The sequence below is a fragment of the Dromiciops gliroides genome, chromosome 4 (assembly GCF_019393635.1).
Source record: "Dromiciops gliroides isolate mDroGli1 chromosome 4, mDroGli1.pri, whole genome shotgun sequence".
NCBI lineage: Eukaryota > Metazoa > Chordata > Mammalia > Microbiotheria > Microbiotheriidae > Dromiciops > Dromiciops gliroides.
Window position 1 is genome coordinate 183,338,187 of NC_057864.1, and position 14,297 is coordinate 183,352,483.

Sequence of the window (14,297 nt, forward strand, 5' to 3'; positions counted from 1 at the left end):
CAAAGAAGTCATAAAAAAGGGAAAAAGACCCACATGTACAAAAATATTTATAGCTGTTCTTTTTGTGGTGGTAAAGAATTGGAAATCGAGGGGATGCTCATCCATTGAGGAATGGCTGAACAAGTTGTGGTATATGGATGTAATGGAATACTACTGTGCTACAAGAAATGATGAGCAAGCAGATTTCAGAAAAACCTGGAAAGATTTAAGTGGACTGTTGCTGAGTGAAATGAACAGAACCAGGAGAACATTGTACACAGTAACAGTAACACTGTGCAAGATCAACTGTGATAACTGTGATAGACTTGATTCTCAGCAATACAACGGTACAAGATAGTTCAAAGGACTCATGATAGAAAATGCTCTCTAAATCCAGAAAAAAAAAGAACTGTGGAATATGGATGCAGATTGAACCATACTATTTTTTTTTGTTTTTAGTGCTGTTGTTTTTCTTTTTTGAGGTTTTTCCTTTGTGCTCTGATTCTTCTTTCACAGCAAGACTAATGCAGAAATATGTTTAATGTGATTGTACATATATAACCTGTATCAGATTACTTGCTGTCTTGGGGAAGGCAGAGGGAGGGAAGGGAGAGAGAAAAATCTGAAACTAGAAATATTATAAAAACAAATGTTGAAAACTATCTCTACATGTAACTGGAAAATAATAAAATGCTTTTATGATTTAAAAAATGACAAGAGGGGGCGGCTAGGTGGCGCAGTGGATAAAGCACCGGCCCTGGATTCAGGAGTACTTGAGTTCAAATCCGGCCTCAGACACTTGACACTTACTAGCTGTGTGACCCTGGGCAAGTCACTTAACCCCCATTGCCCCACAAAAAAAAAAAAAAATGACAAGAGATGGCTGAGACAACATTGGGTAGGAATTAAGTAGGAAATGGTAATGTAAAAACAAAATATATTAATAAAATTGTATTTTCACAAAGAAAAAAATCAAGTGAAGTAGTAAGCACATAGGATCCCTTTTCTAGGCCTCATCTTCAACACAACTGACTGAAAAACAAAAACAGCCAAGATTTTTTAAAAACACAAACTAGAACAGTTAAATTTTAAATTTTTCTTTACTTTCACATGTATTTTTTCCTCCCTAATTACATTTCTTTTTTAGAAATTTTCAGTTCCAAATTTTCTCTCCATCTACCCCTCCCCCACCCATTGAGAAGGCAAGAAAGGATATCCATTATACATATGAAGTCACAAAAATCATTTCCATGTCAGCCATGTTTCCTCATTCCCCCCACCCCCAACGCCCCAAAAGCAAGAAAAATAAAGCAAAAAAGTTCTTCAATTTTCACCCTGAGTACATCAGTTCTCTATCTGGAGATGGCCATTTTCCTTCACAAATTCTTTGGAACTATGGTAGATCCTTGTATGATCCCAGCAGTTTAAGTCTTTCATATTTGATTATCTTTACAATATTGCTATTGCTGTCTACATTGCTCTCCTAGTTCTGTTCACTTATTTTGCATCAGTTCATAAAAGTCTTCCTAGGTTTTTCTGAAACCAATCCCTTCATCATTTCTTAGAGCACAAATATATTCCATCACAATCATATAACCACTTGTTCAGCCATTTCCCAACTGATGTTCATTCGCTCAATTTCCAATTCTTTGCCACCACAAAAAGAACTGCTTACTAATATTTTTTTATATGTGGGTCCTTTTCCTTTTTCTTTAATTTCCTTGGAGTACAGATCTAGCAGTGGTTTTGCTGGGTCAAAGGGTGTATACAGTTTTATAACCTTTTTAAGCATAGTTCCAAATTATTCTCCAGAATGGTCAGACTAGTTCCCAGATCCACCAAATAGTGAATCAGTATACCTATTTTCCTACACCCCCTCCAGCATTTGTCATATTCCTTTTCTGTTATATTAGCAAATTTGATGGGTGAGGTGATACCTCAGAGTTGATTTAATATGCATTTCCTAATTATTAATGAATTAGAACATTTTTTCATATGACTATTGATAGCTGTGATATCTTCCTTTTGAAAACTACCTGTTCAATATCCTCTGACCACTTATCAATTGGGCTCTTATTTTTCAAAATTTGGCTTAATTCCCTATATATTTGAGAGAGGAGACCTTTATCAGAGAAACTTGTAAAAATTTTTCCCAGTTTCCTGATTTTCTTCTAATTTTGGCTATATTGGCTTTGTGCAAAACTTTTTAATTGTATGTAATGAAAATTATTCATTTTACCTCTTGAGAACCTCCCTATCTCTTGTTTGGTCAAGAATTCTTCCCCTATACATAGATGTGACAGATAATTTCTTTCATGTTCCCCTAATTTGCTGCTATCACCTTTTTTTTTGTTTTTTTTTTTTGGGTTTTTTTTTGCTGGGCAATGGGGGTTAAGTGACTTGCCCAGGGTCACACAGCTAGTAAGTGTCAAGTGTCTGAGGCCATTTTTGAACTCGGGTACTCCTGAATCCAAGGCCGGTGCTTTATCCACTGCGCCACCTAGCTGCCCCCTGCTATCACCTTTTATGTCTAAATGATATACACATTTGAGCTTGTCTTGGTATTCAGCGTGAGATATTGGTCTATACCTAATTTCTGCCAGATGAGTTTCTAATTTTCCCAGCAGTTTTTATCAAATAGTATGTTTCTGCCCCAATAGCTGTGATCTTTGGGTGTATCAAACACTAGGTTATTGTGCTCATTTGCTTCTTTATATTATGTTCCAATAGTCTACATCTTTAGGACATGCAAGAAATTGTGCTGCTTGGGTAAAAATCTGCCGTTATCAAGCAAGTGAATCCCAAATCACTATTTATAGAGAACTGTTATGACTCCAATCTAGAAATATCTTTACTCCTCAGCCCTGAAAAAATGTTTCTTCTTTCACTGTCACATCCAAAGAATAGAGTTAAGAATACTTACGAAAGTCAGCTAGATGTGGATGCAAACTACTTAATGACAGCCTCCTTTATAAGACCTGATAGAAAAAAACTACAGTACATGCTGAAGAAGATGTCTCAAACCTCACACAGAATGGACTGTTACATATTATCTCAGCATTAATACAGAAACCAGGGCAGCTAGGTGGTGCAGTAGATAAAGCACCAGCCCTGGATTCAGGAGGACCTGAGTTCAAAATCGGCCTCAGACATTTGACACTTACTAGCTGTGTGACCCTGGGCAAGTCACTTAACCCTCACTGCCCTGAAAAAAAAAAAAAAAGATTGAGGGGCAGCTAGGTGGCGCAGTGGACAGAGCACCGGCCCTGGAGTCAGGAGTACCCGAGTTCAAATCCAGCTTCAGACACTTAACACTTACTAGCTGTGTGACCCTGGGCAAGTCACTTAACCCCAACTGTCTCACTAAAAAAAAAAAAAAAGATTGAAACCAATTAGAACAGAAAATCAAAAAACAAAACTATGCCTTTCCTTGCCAAGGTAACTGTTCCCCCAAACTCTAATACCTTGAAGCCACTAGCACCACAGATACTTTCTACTATCAAAGAGCTGGGAAAATTTGTACATTTTTATTACATTACAATTAGCAACTAGCAGGCTACTAAATCCAGTCAACTTTGAATTATGAAAAGAAAAAAAGAGGCAAAATGACACAATTTTTAAAGAGGTAAGAAAAAACAAACAACAAAAAAGAGGTAGGAAAACAAGCCAACCCATCAGGACTTTGAAAAACACTGACAGTGATTTAACAAAAGGCAATAGATTTACAGTAAAAGTGTTTTGATGTATTCTGAATAATAATCCTCTTTGGGTGGCTTGCTCCTTCTTTAGCATGTCCAACATGCAGTTAAAACGTGTTTCAAAACATGTGATACTTGGCCTATGATAAAATACTGTATCCACCAATTTATAACATGAACATCTGTGCTCTCTTTTTTTTTTTTAAAGTGAGGCAATTGGGGTTAAGTGACTTGCCCAGGGTCACACAGCTAGTAAGTGTTAAGTGTCTGAGGCCGGATTTGAATTCAGGTACTCCTGAATCCAGGGCCAGTGCTCTATCCACTGAGCCACCTAGCTGCCCCCCATCTGTGCTCTCTTACTAGCCTCATGAGGAATACAAATAAACAATAAATATTCCCTAGAAGCAAGCAGATTTCTGTTCCTTAACCAGCAGGAGATGACAAATTAGCAGTCCCCAAATCCCAGGGGAAAGCATTTCTTAAGTATCACTGATCCTAAGTCAAATTCCAAGGCATCTTCATGGTTTCATCCTGCCATGTTAGCAGTATGAAAGGACTAAACATTTCATAATGGGAGATTTTGAAATTCAAATACCCTGACAGTAATATACTTTTTTCAAAATGTTTTATTAAAAACTTAATGCTGAGGGGACAGCTAGGTGGCTCAGTGGATAAGCACTGGCCCTGTATTCAGGAGGACCTGAGTTCAAATCTGGCCTTAGACACTTGACACTTACTAGCTGTGTGACCCTGGGCAAGTCACTTAACCCTCACTGCCTCGCCCCCCCCCCCAAATCCTTAATGATGAACGGTAATATAAATGAAATTTAATTCACTCAAAAGCATAAAATATTATAACACTATTTTAGTTACTATAATACACCATAAGAATTCTTTGTCCATTCTTTCTCACTTAATTTCCTCATATAAGATCTCAATGTGTAACTCCATTTTTCTATTTCTGGCTTCTTGCTTTCCCATTTTGCATTACTTCATTATAAGAGGGACTTGAGCCTAGTATATAAAGCAATGGCTAACCTTGAAGTCAGAAGGCCTATGTTCAAGTCTAGCCTCTGAGACACACTGGGCAATAAGTGTGACCTCTGGGTAAGTGACAATCTCTCAGTGTCCTAGACATCTCTCTAAGAATATAAACTGCAAAGCAGCTATTCATCTATGTTGGTAGAAAGAATTTCCCCACAGGGAGTTCCCTACACCAGTGAAATCACAGATTTAGACCAAAAAGGTTTTTAGTAAAAGTCTTTCCAGATTTCTCTGTATTCCTCATATTTGTCAATCTTAATAACAGCATTCCATTGAATTAAGTTACCACAATTTAATAACTGTTTAATTTGCCAGACATTTAGACTATTTCAAGTTTTTTGTAATTACTTATAATGCTGATAAGAAAATTTCCTGCTGCCATAATTCTACAGCACCAAAATCAAGATAAACTGTGAAAGCCATATTAGGGAAATGTCAAAATCTGTAAAATTCCTGTGGAAGCACATTTAAAATCTCCTTTACAAACCATATAACATTTCTCCAGCCCAAAACTCTTCCTAGAATTTTCCTTTTAGAAAAATGGCTAGAGGGGCAGCTAGGTGGCGCAGTGGATAGAGCACCGGCCCTGGAGTCAGGAGTACCTGAGTTCAAATCCGGCCTCAGACACTTAACACTTACTAGCTATGTGACCCTGGGCAAGTCACTTAACCCCAATTGCCCCACTTTAAAAAAAAAATTAAAATTAGAAAAATGGCTAGAATAAAAACTCAAGTCTTTCTCTCATCCAAGGTAGTAACCTAACCTTTCAACAAAGTGTAAGTTTTGTCTTCTTTCCATCATTGCCTTGCCTACCCTAGAAACACTGGGTCACAGACCCATCTAAGGTCAGTCTCCTCTCCTTCCTGGAGAAGGATTAAGATATCCCTCAATGAGAAAAGGCCCCAGAGGTCTCTGGGTTTATTTAAAGAAGGAAGAGAACAGGGACAGAAGAGAATGGGATCAGTACTCAATCATTCTGAAATATTCAACCAAACTGTATTTTTACATATTGTAATCTTTTCCTGGTACAACAATCCTGTAACTATTGCCTGATACCATCTTGGGGCAGAGAATTATGTTGGAAGGTATGAAGGACTATGCTAGTATGGGCATCTCTCCAAGCTAGAAATTTTTGAGTATTAATATTAAGTGGTTTCTGGCAGGCTTGAGCCTAAATATTGAGTATAATATTAGTTTTAATGGTTTGGGGTTTTTTTCTGCAACACTATGAACTGATAATCAATTATACTGAACTATCCTATAATCAATTTATCAACCTCAAAAACACCAAAGGGAAATCTACCCTAAGAATGGGATTAAAATTTCAATTTTATTCAGTTGAATAAATCTTTTATCAAGTGTCTACTGAATGCAAAGCACTGTTCTAAGTACTGAAGGAAATAAAAATAGATCCCAGCCCTTAAAAAATATATCCTAGAAGAGCAGCTAGGTGGCGCAGTGGATAAAGCACTGGCCCTGGAGTCAGGAGGGCCTGAGTTCAAATTTGGCCTCAGACACTTGACACTTACTAGCTGTGTGACCCTAAGCAAGTCACTTAACCCCAATTGCCTCACCAAAAAAAAAATATATATATATCCTAGAATAATAAACAAAAGTGATTTTAATACCAAAAAAAAAAACCAAAACCCCCCACACACAAACACTAAAATACAACAAGTAAGTACAAAAAAAGATAAGTGAAGGAGAAGAGGACGGTTGGAAAGAATGTAAAAAATAGTAATGGAAGTAGGACATTTGATTTGGATTTTAAAGGCTAGGGAAGAACTCAACTCAATCACGTGCCTACTTTCTATTCTCTATAAAATCTTATGTGGATGATCTACAAAAGTATCCAGAGTAGCTTTGATATAAACAAGAATAAACAGGCAACGTTTCCAAACAATTCTCTCCAATAGGCCACATCTTCACAGACTAAAAATACAAAAGATACAAGATCTTATTTTATTTGTTAATTATTAAAAAAAAAAAGTAGAACAAAATGAAACCTTTAGGGCTCTCCTTCAACAAGGTTATCTCCAATGTATACATTTACTATTTGGATTCTTTCCAATAAATATTGTCCAATTTACCGGCAAACACCTCCCTGTTTTATATCTTGATATGCATAGAGGAGCCCCTTCAAGAGTTATCTGAAGAGGAAAGGACTCCTCCATTAACAAAAGACAAATACAGGAAGGTATCTGCCAACAAATTGGACAATATTTATTGAACAGAATCCAAATGAAAAATGGATTCCCTTTATATGAAGAAGGCCTTCTAGACACTCCAGTTTGTAGATGACATGGTCCAGATTACCTCGAAGGGACAAGGAACAGAGTCCTGGGCCTAGAGTCAGTAGACCTGAGTTCAAATCCAGCCTCAGACATTAGCTGTGATCCTGGGCAAGTCACTTAAACTGTTTGTCTCCATTTTTTCAAATATAAAATATAATAATTAGCACCTACTTTGAAGGGTTCTAAGTATCAAATGAGATATTTGTAAAGCCCTTAGTATAATGCCTGGCACATAGTAGGCACTTAATAATTTTTTTTTCTTTCCTTACTTCCTTCTTTAATGATATCCACAATAACACAAATGAATCTGATCCAATAATCCACAAAGGAACAATCAAGTGGATGAAAAATGCCTACTGTCCAAACTATGATTTTCAGTCGGATGGACAACCCACTGAGTTGGTCCATCACTGTACATATATATATATATATATATATATATAAAGGGGCTAAAATTCTAGCTAGTCTGTCTAAAATATCTAATGAGTGGTCGCCAATAAATTATAAGCTTTAGCAAGAGTTAGACTTTTAAACATTTATTAAGGAGAATAAGAATTTGGTAAAGAGAAAGAGGCCTAGATTCAGCTATCTATCTTGGGGAGCTACAGTTCTGCTCTGCTCTCCATGAGAGTCCTGGTGAAAAAGAAATTAAGAGCGCCAGACTCGCCCCCTCTTCCTCCCACAAGCAAACATCACTTCCTGAAGCCAAAGAAAAGCCACATGTCTTGCCCTCAGGCGCCTTCTCCTCATGGCGGAGCTTTCCTACAGTAAGTCTCCAGCAGGTGGCGTCATTCCGATCATTACAGTATATACACACACACACACACACACACACACACACACACACACACACGCGCGCGCGCGCAAATATATATAAGACACTCCAGACAGAGAGTTAGGCTCAGAAATGAATAGAAGAAAACTAGGAGAGGAAAGAAACAGATTACATGACATTTGACAAAACAGAGTTCAACAATCCTAAACTGCTAAAACAAAAACCCATCATTTTGATACCAATATTCTTGTGGTAATGTTATGGATATAAATCACGGAACACTACAACATCCAAAGACCTAAATTATCAGGTGATCCATTGGGCAATAACGAAAAAATATATGCTAAGTATAAATAGGCATATTTCCAAAAAAATCTAGGAAACAGCATAAGGGACATCATCCAGGAGATGTATGTTCAGAAAAGGAGGTGGCCCAATCACGTATGCACATCATGGGACAGCCTTAATCCTATACTGGTACCCAAATAATGTTGGGCAGCTAGATGATGCAATGGATACAGAACTAGGCTTGGAATCAATAAGACTCATCCTCATGAGTTCAAAATCACCCCAGACACTTAATAGTTGTTCAACCCTGGACAAGTAAGTCACTTAACCCTGTTTGTCTCAGTTCCTCATCTGTAAAATGAACTGGAGAAAGAAATGGCAAACCACTGCAGTATCTTTACCAAGAAAACCTTAAATGGGGTCACAAAAAGTTGGACATGACTGAAATGATTCGACAACATACCCAAATAATATTAAAAGGCCAACAGTTCATTGGGTGAAGTCAAATGGTAGATTTATAGGAGAACATGAGCGAGATTTACAGGCAATCAGAAGGTATGGATGGGATGGGATCTGAACCACTGGAAAAACAATCATATCAATGAGATCATAGACCCAAAGTATAGAAATACATGAAAAGATGTATAAAAATGCAAAGGAAAGCCTGGAGAATAATATATGACTAGAAACTAGACCCAAAACATTTCATACTGAAGGGAAATGTATAACAGAACAGTGAATATCACTGAGAAAATGGAGAACCTGTTCATTTTTTAGAATATAATAACAATATTTCATGATGATTTATGCTAAATTTTAAAATAATTTATTTTAGTTAAAGAAAAAACATAAACTGATTCTAATCTGTCTATATTTTGAAACAGTAGCAGAAGGAATTTCAATGTATTTCATTTAGATCTCAGACCAACACCCTAAACAAGGAAGTACAGAGCAAATAGAAGCAGTATAGGGTTCTCCTGTTGCATACTAGGGAGAAAGAGACCTGTCACTTATCTACAAACCTTCACATATTTTGCTCTATATTAGTATGCATAATTACAGAAGGAAATCACATCAATTTCAATGAATCTAAGAAACCTAGGTTGTGTTTCACATTCAGCCTTTGCTACAAAGACAGAAAGTAGGCCAACTAATTTGTATACTGAACTGTTATCATAAAAAGTGTGAAAACAGAGAGCCCCCAAATTCAAAGGGGCTTAATCTATACCCTGATAGGATACAACACCTTCTAAAGAAACTAACAAAAAATACCCAGTCAGCTATGAGAATAGGTTCATGCAAACTGACCAGTACTACAAAAAATCCAAATATATTCCTTAGTTGCCGAGATTTATCAAACACAAGACATTTAAAATATTCTCTGGTCAAGAGAATAGAAAGAGTATACTGTTTTACAAACCAAACCACTAACTCATTAACCTCAGTAAATACATGTATCTTACTGAAGACTGACTTTGCAGTAGAACCTCAGATTCTGAAAAGAGAGTAGCAAGCCACTCTAGACTCAGCAGAACAAAAAATATTTCAAGCTAAGCTTATTAACAATTATGCAAAGAGCAAAGGACATCAGAAATTACTAAAATTTAAGACTCCCAGAAATTAAGTTTTTTATATAACCACTCTAGCAGCTTTAGGAATCTTATTTCATTTCACAGAGAAAGGAAAAGTTGAATGGAACAAATTGATGTATTTCATGTGCTTTCAGTTCAATCTTTTTGCTGAGATATATGTCCCTATATAAATGACAAAGGAGAAACCAGCTCCCAGATTTCTATTTGTTTTATAATTTGCCATTCCTGCACACAAATCCTTAATATGGGTAGATGTGTAACTTCCACACCAAGAATAACAAATGTAAATATCCCCCACCAGAATTTTTTTTCCTATTAACTCTGATTTTCTAGAATAATGTTCTTTTCAATATCACTTTCTTAAGATCTCAGAAGTGTAACTATAACTTGTGTTCACTCAAAACAACTCCAAAACTAGGTGGTGAAACACAACTTCTTCTAGCCTTCTTCCAAAACACTTCTTTATTAAGTTTGAGGTAAACAATCTGTACTTAAGTCATTAGATAAATAAGGTCTGCTTTGATGAAAAAAGTCAAGGACAGGACACTGACTCCCTTCCTTCAAAGCAGCCCTTAGAGCTGCCAACAAGTCTAATTCCAACATCACCCCCCTCAGCCCCCCCCCTCCTGTCCCAGGCATTCCCCTTCAAAAGCAGGCAGTCCATTCATTTGAAGTCATCCAAGTTCTGCTGGGAAGCTGTGTGAAGAACAGCAGCAACAAGAGCCTACTTGGAGAAGATCACCAGTCACGACAGGAGATGAAAAGAAATTATTTGGCCAAGGGATGCATTGTGCCAAACTGTTAGACCCTGCTTTGAGGTCTCTGCTTGCATGTCAGCAGCTATTCTTTCCTTTGACAACACCCATTCTCAACCAGCTCAGCTTCTGTTTCCATCCACATTTGGGGTAGTCAAGATTCTTTTCAGCCTTGTGGTATCAAACCAAGTCACAGAGAAAGTATCCCCAGGAGACTAAAATACAGAAGGCCACTACCATGTAATTTGCTGCTACAGTTTCTCCCCCTTAGAGGAAAAGAAAAATGTGACAGCAAATGAGGTGAATTTACTCTGTCAGAGCTTAACTGTGATATTCTCAGCTTGTTCTTGACAAAGAGAAAAGGAAAGATTAGCTACAGGTGAAATGAAAGTACAGTAAGAGTAGAACTGTTTTTACCTCCGAATAACTGTGTCCTCTCTTCATAACCTTCAGCTCAACAGGGGGTCAGTGAAGTCCGGGGCTGCTGAAACACCTAGAACCTCCAGCCCATGAAGTTCAGGATGGTTTCAGAATGCTAGGAAAATAGACTCCCAAGTACACCAGGTCACTCTGCCAATCAAACACAAAGGGAAAACAAAAGAAAATTTTAAAACAGTCCATCTTGCCTCCATGGGCTAGCTCATAAGGAATATTCTAGCAAACAGAGAAGAAGGAAGACTGACTTAAGCAAAAAGCACACAGTCCCCTGGAAGCTGAAAATGACAATGTCACATTTCCCCTCCCCAACACACATGAATTCCGTTCTTTAAAATATCTTGATAATTTCATTCTTCTGGATCTTTACATAGCCATCACATTCTTCATCGGTGCCAGATAACCACTGAGGTAAACAATGTTCTGATATCACACTAACAATAAGTATGTTAAGGGGCATAGAGGGCTTCCAGGAACATATCTTCTAAGGATCACCAATAGAATAGTAAATAGGAAGTAAATAGTAAATAGTAAGCTAGGAAGTCAAGGTTTCTAAAAGAGAAAAATCAAGAAGTCAAATTTATCTACAGGATACCATAAAACCTATCAGAAGGAAGGTATGCTTATTTTATGACTTCTGAACAACAGACCCAATACCTCAAAAAAATCATTTTCCCTTAATTGTCTCTCAAAGAAGTCAAGAGGAAATCACTGGACAACTATAAACAATACGATGTTTTAAATGGTTAGAGTAAGCAAAACCTTCTGATAACTAAATAATGTAAAGAATTCAGTGCATCCTCCTCTGACCAAATTATCAGCTGAACTTAGTGGTCCCAATGCTGATAATGTTGCCTAATGCCAACCAACATCAATAACACCAAAATTACCATACTGGACATTGAAACTAGGAAGTTAAATAAAAATACACATGCATCAGACCATACCAACAGATTCTTCCCTAGGATAGGAAGGAGCATGAATAAAGAGAAGAACTGGAGAAAGCCTGATTCATACTATAGCTTTATCATGATCCTGTCTCCTGGAGCAATTCAATTAATGTCCTAAATATCTCAGAGATGGGATGAAGAGAGGGCCCGACAGAAAAAACTGAAGTATGAGAAGTTCCATGCCTTGCCTCAAAGTCAAAGGTGAACCAGAAATAGAACCCTAAGCTTGAAACTGGAGAAAGAAATGGCAAACCACTGCAGTATCTTTACTGAGAAAACCTCAAATGGGGTCACAAAAAGTTGGACATGACTGAAATGATTCGACAACATACCCAAATAATATTAAAAGGTCAACAGCTCATTGGGAGAAGCCAAATGGTGGCTTTATAAGAGAACATGGAGAATCTGGAAACCCATGAATCCTTTTATGGGCATACAGAAACAGGTATTCTCTAAACCCTTGATATGCAAGAGGCCAAATAGCATCTTGGACACAAGTGGGAGAGGGATATCTCAGGAAGGCTTAGAACTCAAAACTTTAAATAAATAAATAAATGTTTTGCATATTTGCACATGTATAACCTATACTGATTGCTTGAGATCTTGGGGAGGGGGGGAGAATAGGGAAGGAGAGAATGAGGGGGATAGAATTTGGAACTCAAAACTTTAAAATAAATGTAGCTAACAGTGAGTGCTTCGATCTCAGAGTTTAGTCTGACATGCTTTTTAAAGTTGTTTTGAGGGTTGTATTGGAAGAGCAACAGAAATGCCATCTCTGACACTTCACTAGCTATGTGTTTAAGGACCAATCACTAATCAATAGCATATATTAAGTGCCAACTTTTACATTCACTGGGCACCCCGGGCACTGGAGATAAAACAAAAATAAAATAATTCTTGCCCTGAGTTTACCTACTGGGTAGACATGTAGATAAATGTATTTAATATATTTGAGCCTTATTTTTTATATCTGTAAAATGGGGCTAAAACTTGTAGGACCAACTCTACAAGGTTGTTATTATGAAGCTCAAATGAGACAAGACACTTAAACCTCTATCTAAATGCCAGTTAGGATTCCTCCTAATCCATACAGTATTGTATTTCTTCATGCCTCAACACCACCTCCTTTCCCCATAAGATCATCTGTGTGTGTACATGTGTGTGTACATGTGTGTGTATGTATGTAGTTTACTGTTGCTCCTTCAAAAGGAACTTCAAAGGCAAACTGCCTTTGCCTTTCTCTAGATCCCTATCCCTTTACACAGTGCCCCTTTCTACCTTACACTTGAATCTCCTCCAGGAACTCTTCCAATCCAGCTACAACTGGCCTATTTGTTATTCCTCGCACAGGATTGGCCATCTCACAACACCCTGTGCACAGACTGACCTCCGTGCCTGGAAATGCTCTCCCTCCTTAGCTTTGCCTCCTAACTTCCCTAGTTACCTTCAAGATTGTTCAAATCCCACTGCCAGTGTCTTCCCTTCAAGATGACTTTTCCATTTGCACTCTATCCTATACCCTATAATATGCAAGAGATCCCCAGGTTTTTCGTTGGTTTTTCACATTGCTCTTAGCAGCGAGTGCTCAGTAAGCGCTTAATAAGTGCTTGAGGACTGACTGCCTGGCGACATAGTACAAGTATATTAATGCTAGGTCCAGGTTTTCCTGTTCCTCCTATTTTTTCAGACTACCCTCACTACCCTATGCCCCAGCTTCAGCTGCCTTCATTCGATAGCACATCAGACTTAACCTCCAGGCAGAGCGCAGCCCCCTGCCCCCGCTCCCCGTCTACGCTACTTCTCTCCAACACCCCTTCCAGTAACCTCCCCACTGACCTCCCTTCAAGATGCCAACTTTCGCCCCCAAAAAGTGTCTCCCTGCCTCCCTGTGGGATGTCACTTGGCACGGACTCCCTGGACCCCTCCAAGAGGGATGGGGAAGTGTCTGGAAAGAGGAGCAGGGAAAGAGAGAAGTCCTCCCCAATCTTCCAGCCTAGTTCCCTCTTCCCTACTCCATCACCCCACCCTTCAGGCTCTTTCCCTGCCACCTCCACCCACCCCCCCCAGTCTCCTTCCTACCCGCCCCCCACACACAGTGCCGCACTCTCTCAGCCCTCCCCCCAGCCCTCGGGAAAGTCTCCTCAGGCCCCGCCCCAACCCCGTCTCTCCTCAAGCCCCTCCCCCACGACCCCCCTCCCTTCCCCCAACTCCGCGGGTCACCTCAGTTCCGGGGCCCGACCGCCCCGGCCGGTCCGCACTCAGGCCGCCGCCGCTCCGAGAGCCTCTCTCCTCCGGTACCGCCGCCGCCAGTTCTCTCTCTCGTTCTCTCGCTCGCTCGTTTTCTCTCTCTCTCTCTCTCTCTCTCTCTCTCTCTCTCTCTCTCTCTCTCTCTCTCTCTCTCTCTCTCTCAACCTTTCTCACCGCCACCGCCCCTTTTGCCAACCCGGAAATGGATCTACTCCCACCGTCCACAGCGTCTGCGAACAA

At 38.9% G+C, this 14,297-nt stretch overlaps 1 protein-coding gene across 1 annotated transcript in view; it reads right to left on the reverse strand.

Moving 5' to 3' along the window:
- WIPF2 (WAS/WASL interacting protein family member 2) overlaps nucleotides 1–14,297 on the reverse strand; it is a 63,576-nt gene extending 49,279 nt beyond the window's left edge. The window contains exons 1-2 of the mRNA XM_044004608.1: nucleotides 14,031–14,297; nucleotides 10,843–10,995 (exon numbers count right to left, since the gene is read on the reverse strand). The gene's annotated coding sequence lies outside the window, so the exon portion shown is untranslated. The remainder of the gene's footprint in view (nucleotides 1–10,842; nucleotides 10,996–14,030) is intronic.